Source organism: Bos grunniens, chromosome 11 (genome assembly GCF_055505025.1).
Source record: "Bos grunniens cultivar Pamir isolate PY7600 chromosome 11, Bosgru_T2T1.0, whole genome shotgun sequence".
In the NCBI taxonomy this organism is placed as follows: domain Eukaryota; kingdom Metazoa; phylum Chordata; class Mammalia; order Artiodactyla; family Bovidae; genus Bos; species Bos grunniens.
In genome coordinates, this window is record NC_141175.1 from 77,106,083 (window position 1) to 77,112,082 (window position 6,000).

The 6,000-nt window shown below is 45.7% G+C and overlaps 1 protein-coding gene across 5 annotated transcripts in view; it reads right to left on the reverse strand.

The window, feature by feature from the left end:
* Positions 1–4,743, reverse strand: part of FOXN2 (forkhead box N2) — a 61,025-nt gene extending 56,282 nt beyond the window's left edge. The window contains exons 1-2 of one of the 5 annotated variants that reach the window (XM_086327071.1): positions 4,197–4,415; positions 360–410 (exon numbers count right to left, since the gene is read on the reverse strand). The gene's annotated coding sequence lies outside the window, so the exon portion shown is untranslated. Of the gene's footprint in view, positions 1–359; positions 411–2,743; positions 2,945–4,196; positions 4,440–4,521 lie in introns of those variants that run through there. The other 4 variants (XM_086327073.1, XM_086327072.1, XM_086327070.1 and 1 more) reach the window with 4 other exon arrangements.
* Positions 4,744–6,000: the final 1,257 nt, after the last annotated feature.

Genomic DNA, 6,000 nt, shown 5'->3' on the forward strand with positions numbered 1-6,000 from the left:
CTGAATTAAGTATGCAATTTAGTTAATAGTAAAGTAGCAACTTTGTTTCCTTAGTTGTGACAACTGTACCATAGTAATGTAAGAAGTTAACAATAGGGTACACTGGGTGAGGTATACTCTACTGTCTGGCTACTTTCTGTAATTGTAAAACTATTCTAAAACCAAAAGTTTATTTAAATTTAAAAAAAGGGCAAGAGAAATAAATATATAAATCAAAATCCTTTGGAAGTGAATGGTGATAAACATTCTTCTGGATCCTTTATATTTGGTAGCACTCTCATACAGTGGAAATTAAGGTTCTGAACAAGTCTACAGTATTAATTATGAAGTCACATATGACCAAAGCAGATGCTCCTTACTTTTGTTTTCCAAAGCATCATTCTTAGGCCTCCATACTTCAATTAGTAACTCTGTAACAAAAAATTGTAACATTAGCTGTCACCTCTATACTGAATGAATTATCTCACACCTCTAATCTCTAGTCATTAAAGGTTATATTCACCTTGATATCCTCTACTCACATTACCCTCTAACTAAACTCACCATCTTCTTGATTATGCTCCCTTTCCAAACCTCATTCTCAAAAGTTATTCCCCTTCTATAGTCAATAACTAGCCTTGCACAACACTGTCAAATGAACCTTCCTCAAATAAGGACTTTATCCCCTCATTCCCAGGCTTAAATGCCATCTTTTTTGGGGGGGGGGGGATTAAACCATGTTTAAATTCAGAAGTGATGTTTGCAAGGCCATCCATAATTGGTTATTCTTTCATACCCTTCATGCACACCTTCAATCCATCTCTCTACCTTGTAAGTGCTGCCTTTCCTTTATTCAGAAAATAATCAGATACTCACTAAGCACCCATCTGGGGGCGGTGGGGGGAAGACTCCTCTGGGTGGTCAAAGACTTTGTAATTTTCTTGGGATGAAAAATAGGGAATCTGTTTTGCAAGGCTGTAGCCTTAGTTCCCATAACAGTGCCTGGCAAATGGTAGGTGCTTGAAAACTATTTATTAAAAAAAAGCACACAAGGTAGTATAGAATGCTACAACCCAAGAGAATAAGACTTTTCCGTTGGAGAGGTGGAAGGCAGGTCTAAAATGATTCCAAGGCTCTCAAGACAATTAACATTTTAACCAAGCCTCAAGTTTGAGTAGATTTTCAGTGGTTAAGAGGATGTGTGTAGGTGCATTTCCAACAGAAAAATGTTGCATTAGCCAAGGGAAAAAGAAGTAAATTGTTATACCATATTGAAGTAGTAAATAATGAACAGTTCCTGTGGAAGATAAGATGGGAGACTAGGTCCAAATTTCAAAAACTCTTGAGAAGAAATTTGATATTACTCTTGATCTAAGAGGTTTTGGTCATTAAAAGTGATATAATCTTTAGGAAGATTAATCTAGGGGGACTAACATGAAGGTAAGGCTTCTGAAAGCAAAAAACTTACTCTATCTAAGAAGTTACTCCTCTGTCTCACTCAAACCTTCTAATTTCCTTCTCAACTCTTACAGTACCTGCATGCATCATACAATTTAACTCCTAATTATATCATCTCACACTGTAAATTTTTTTTCACATGTATTAATCATGTCTCTTCAACCCAAGAATAAGGATCAAATCCTAGAGCACTTTTTCTTCCCTAAGCAATCAACAAAGAATTGGGCCCTTTATTCTGGAGGACCTTTTTGCAAGTATGCAAAATCCAGTTGCGAAAATGACAACAATCCAAAAGCAAGGCACACATATACAAGCTGCCACAAGAACAAGATTAATCCTTGTTTGGATGGCACTTTGTAAAGTTTTATTTGATAGCTACATCCCATAACTATTAATGTAGTTATCTCCCAGCATATGCTTTCAGTGTTTCCTCCATTATATTAAGTACTTTTTCATCTCATTTAGTTTTCTTTCTCAACTATGCATTGGTCTCAGTGGTCACCCCACATATTCACTTCTCAATTGCATTGTCTTTTCTGAACTGAAGCCTCTCCAATCTTTTTAGCTATTAGCTTCCCTGAAAACCATTATTATGGCATATTAAAATTCTAATGAATGGTGCTGCTATAACTTTTCCACATAATTCTAAATTTTTCCTGTGGTTTAGCACTCTTCAAATAAAACTGATGCAAATAAAAATATATGTTACAGAAATAATTCAAATTCGCCAAAACATTTACAAAATTTAACATGATGAAATCAAAGATTGTATGTACTTAAAATTGTATGTATTGATACCTAAATTCTGAAAACTCCAAACTGTCCAAATATCTATCTTCAACATTTTTTAACTTATCTTACTTTAAAATCATTTAATAATATATTTATTTTGCTTTCTGTTATTTTTGATCTTCAGCCCTTGGCCTCTTACTTTTATATATTCTAAAACAGTTTCATTTCTTTTAAATCTGTTGATGTTAACATCTTTACTAGCTGTTAATACTTTCCTAAAAAAAAAAAGTTCCCATGCACAAATCAAACAAAGTATTTTATCTCTGAACAAGTATTTCCACTAGTAATACATCTTTTCAGGTCATAATGAAATTATCAAAAAGAAATCCTGCAGAATGTTATTACTTTTGTTTACATTAGAAATTTATTAACCACTCTGAAATTCAAACGGATTTTTTTCCCCAGAGTTGAGAAACTCCATAATGTACTCTTCTGTTCCCCATCACTCCTTAATGGTACCTAATACTACTTAGATTTTAAATACGAATCATCAAAACAGGAGAAGGCACCTTACACGGACTGCAGGAAAACGGAGAAGTCGACTTGGTTGGAACAGAGATAGAGAAGAACAATTCAGCTTTCTCCACTTCCCCATCTCAGGAAACACCAAAATGTGGGTCCAAAGCAACTGCAGGGCTACAAAGCCCCTGGCTGCCACTGAAGCCTCTGCTCTAGAGGCGCTAGGGCACTCAATGACACTCAGTCGGCCACGTGGCTGTCACAATCAGAAGACAGGATTAACAGTGTAAACTAACCTGGAAATAACAATCGACCTCTTCCCACAACCTCAGAGTTGGGGTGAAAGAAAGAAGTTGTGTGTCATTTCCTTGCACGCTAAGGCTTTTTTTCTATAAACAGAAAACGAAGTACTGGGGCTGCTTTAAAGAGCCTTTAAAGCAGAAATCAGGTCCCAGAAGATTCCCGAGAGTGTGCCCCCAGTGAATTAAGACACGCTAACTCTCGTGAGCGGCGATGGGAAGAGGCATTCTGCAAAGGGGCAATGGGGTGGAGTTTAGTAAAATGGAGCACTACACACATGGGCGGCTTTCCCCTGACTCCCACCTTCTTCCCGGGTTCCAAACTCCCGGCTTTTGCCGCGGGGCGAACTCAGAAGGGCTGAGGGACCTCGCACACGCCCTCACGACCTCTCGCCTTCCCAGTAAAAAGAAATGAAGGGCAGAGATGGAGAGCCCAAGAGAAGCGGCGAACAGGAAGTGTCCATATTGCAGAGCAGAAACACTCCCACCCCGAGATAGCACCCTCGGCGGACCCCCGGGCGCCCGCTGGAGGAAGGGCCAGAGCGTGCCGAGATCGGCCACCCCCACATCCATGACACAGCCCTGCCCACCGCAAAGCTCGGCCGCCCGGCTGTTCGGAGTTCACTGCCGGCCGCGCCCGGCGCCTCCCCGGGCTCTACTTGGCACGGCCCAGCCAGTCCGCCCGGGGCCGGACGAGAACTCCACGCCCGGCACGTCTCGCTGCACTTCAAGCCGGGGGAGGGGGGGGGGGTTCCGGCAATGACTCTCGACGGGCTTGGGGCGCTTCCCTCAACAGTAGATTCGCCCCGAGTCGAGCCCGAAGAGTCCTCGGGGCCACCTCCAAGCCTTTCCGAAGTGCCGGCAACACTAGCCGCGGTTTCCGCCGTGGACACCCGCTCCCGGGCCGTCATTACACCCCTCAAGAAAAACTCCTAACTCCTCACCGGGCCGCACTACCCTCAGTTCGCCGCCCCCCGGGAGCCCACAAACCACCCAGCCACGCGCAAGGGAAGACTCCCCTGGCGGCGCCAATTCATCACGGGACAAAAATGTCCGGGCGCGTCACGGGACAGCCGCCTCCGCGCCCCACGCCCGGCGCCTGCCGCACGCGCTGTCTCCGAGCCCGGGAGCCGCGGCGCGGCTCGGGGCAGGGAGCACGGATGCCGGGCAGCGCCGGCTGGGGAAGGCGCCGCTCCACTCGGGACTCACCGTCAGCTCGGCCGCCGCAGCGGAGGGGCGAGGGATGGGTAGGGGAAGACACAATATGGCAGAGCACCACAGCTGCTCTCGGCCGCTTCCAGTAGCCGCCTCCGGGAAGACGCGGCCACGAGCAGGCAGCGGCAGCTGCGGTGGCGGCCGCAGCAGTACCACATCCCCCTCCCGTTCGCTTCCTCCCCTCCCTCCGCCCTCCCCCCGCTGCCATGGCAACGAGGCGCCAAGGCGATTAGCCCCGCCCCTCCCTCCAGTCCCCGCCTCCAGCGACTCCTCGGAGCGGGGCTCCGCCCTTCCCTCCCACTCCCCTCCCACCTCCTACCCGAGGTCCAGGCCTGGGAACCGGCAGGCTGCTGAGGCGGCGGGAGGCGGAGGAAGGGGGTTGCGGTGTCCGGAAGGGGGGGCTCGCACGCTAGGGAGGGCGGTGATGTTGTGAGCCAGTCAGGTTTCGGGCTGTGGAGGGGCTGGAGAAGGCGGGAAAATGGAAAGGCCTCGCTTGTCCGGGAAGGACCTATAGGAGTCAGGCGGGGCGCGGCGCGGCCGCTGAGTGGCCGAGATGGGGAGAGGGCGGGACGCAGCTGGGCGGGGCGAGGATGGACGCCAGGCTGGACAGTCAGAGAAGCGAGTGCTGTGAGTGCATCGACCGCCCTCTGTAACCCGAACTCTGTGTGTTTCCTCAGGAGCTTTCCGCCATTGGCCAGGCTTTAATTGAAAGAGCTCTAGAAACGGTAAAGCACTAATAGAAATTTACAGTAGTATCACCCTCGCTTAACTGAAAGTTTATGTGGAAACTAAGCTCAAAGTGAGATTAAAAAAAAAAAAAAAAGGGCTTGGGAATCAGACCCAAAATTTAATAAGGAGCTCCAGAACGCGCACTAAGTGCTATGGACTGGGCTAAATTCTTTTCACGGTTACATTGTTGTAACCGTAATGCTAAAATAGTATTGCTAGATAAAATACAAGTGTGTCTAGTTAAAGCCGAATTTCAGCATAAGAATGTTCCATTTGAGAAATACTTCCTACTTTGTTTTGTTTTTATACGAAATCTGCCAACCCTCTCCTAACTCCTAATAATTCCCGCTTTACAGTTAAGGAAACTGAAGCATAGAAAAATAACCTGTCAAAATGGGTAAGTGACATAAGGCTCCATTTTACCGTTACCACTTCGATCCTGATAATTAAAATTATGAATTCCTATACTACATCTTCAAAAACTAGAGTAGCAATACCTACCTCGTAAATGTGTTGAATGCATTTTTTTAGAAGAAGTGAAGTGAAGTCGCTCAGTTGTGTCCGACTCTTTGTGACCCCATGGACTATAGCCTATCAGGCTCCTCCATCCATGGGATTTTCCAGGCAAGAATACTGGAGTGGGTTGTCATTTCCTTCTCCAGGGGATCTTCCCTACCCAGGGATCGAACCCGGGTCTCCTGCATTGTGGGCAGACGCTTTATCCTCTAAGCCACCAGGGAAGCCCAAGGGTATACATGGACAGTAACTGAGGCACAGTAGGTACTAACTGAAGTTCATTTCCTTCCTGAACAATGAATGTTAACAGTATATGAGCCAGGTTCTAAGTATAAAGTGGGCAGAATATAAAACAAGCTGCCTGCTGAAAACAAAACAAGCCAAGCTGTGGGGATGACAGAGATACAGAAGAATTATAGGAATCACCATATATAGTAAAAAATGAAAATGCTCCCCTCATTCCACGGATGAAAACATTTTTTATATGATTTGTTCAGTCATCTACTAGTTCCGCTTGCTTTTGATTACACTGTCCTAGAGGGCCTCTTGGCTG